General features: G+C 45.7%; 1 pseudogene; it reads left to right on the top strand.

Moving 5' to 3' along the window:
- Nucleotides 1–535: 535 nt before the first annotated feature.
- Nucleotides 536–653, top strand: LOC124799428 (annotated as a pseudogene).
- Nucleotides 654–1,375: the final 722 nt, after the last annotated feature.

Genomic DNA, 1,375 nt, shown 5'->3' with positions numbered 1-1,375 from the left:
TCCTGAAGGTGACCCCGGAAACACTTCGATCAGTTGTGGAACATGCTGTTTCTCAATTTCAACTTGTTGCAGAAAACAGTGGACAGCATATTGAACATATTTTGCGCCAGTCACAAGGAAATTAATAATCCGATTTGATTTTGATTGATGCTTTATATGCGGTTTATGGCCTCAGGGCAATCAAAAAGTGATGTCCTGATGCTGTTTATGCGGTTTTTGGCCTCAGGACAACTAAAAACAGATGTGATTGGTGCATTTTATGCAGTTTCTGGTCTCAGGACATTTAAAAACCGATTTCTCACATCCGATGTCATATGACTTTGCCGTGGTGGATGGGCTAATGCAACTGACAGTATCACACCTGTACACCCGTGCACACTTGAGTAGTACAGTTTGTTTAACGTCACACGTACACCCGAGGCATTGTTATTTGATTCGTCATTTGCAGTCGACCAATATTAAATTATGATGCTTACAGTGCCTTCTATTGCTACATTTTGTAACTATTTATTTTTCTTCTGCCACACGTTTTCCGGCCAACGGCCTTGCCGCAGAGGTAACACCGGTTCCCGTCAGATCACCGAAGTTAAGCGCTGTCGGGCTGGGCTAGCACTTGGATGGGTGACCATCCGATCTGCCGAGCGCTGTTGGCAAGCGGGGTGCACTCAGCCCTTGTGAGGCAAACTGAGGAGCTACTTGATTGAGAAGTAGCAGCTCCGATCTCGGAATCTGAGATACGGCGGGGAGAGCGGTGTGCTGACCACGTGCCCCTCCATATCCGCATCCAGTGACACCGGTAAGTTGAGGATGACACGGCGGCCGGTCGGTGCCTTTTGGCCTTCATGACCTGTGCGGGAGGAGTTTAGTTTAGTTTTATACGTATTCCCCCTTCTCCGATAATATTCTGTTGAAATTTGTCGTCATTCTGACCAGTGGTATTGTTTATACAGCGGTTTGAAAGTTTAACTTTAATTATAATTACCCTGTAGTTTAAGAATCACTAACAGAACTACAGGAGCTTAGTGTTTTACACTGGGTTCGTGTTAAAATATTTTAAATGTTACGTGCCTGGCACTACCTTAGAAAAATCATTTTAAAGTCGCAACGAACTGATGTAAATATGCATATCAGTACAGAAGGGGCAGAACTCGGGTACTGCTGAGCCAGAAAGAGTAGTGTAATCACAACATGGCGGGGTTTCCGACAGAAAAATAGCTGCCAACAACTTGGTATTTCGGAGAACAGAACTTAAAAGGGCTCACCCGCTAAAAAAGACGCCGTCTGTAACAGCAGATACTGTGTGATGCCACGGGACAATACAGAGCCACAGCCAGCACAGTCGTAACTGGCCACGGACAGCGGCTTCCACTGCGGA

Source organism: Schistocerca piceifrons, chromosome 5 (genome assembly GCF_021461385.2).
Source record: "Schistocerca piceifrons isolate TAMUIC-IGC-003096 chromosome 5, iqSchPice1.1, whole genome shotgun sequence".
NCBI lineage: Eukaryota > Metazoa > Arthropoda > Insecta > Orthoptera > Acrididae > Schistocerca > Schistocerca piceifrons.
The sequence above is the reverse complement of the archived record's forward strand: the minus strand, read 5'-3'. Positions and strand labels throughout refer to the sequence as shown.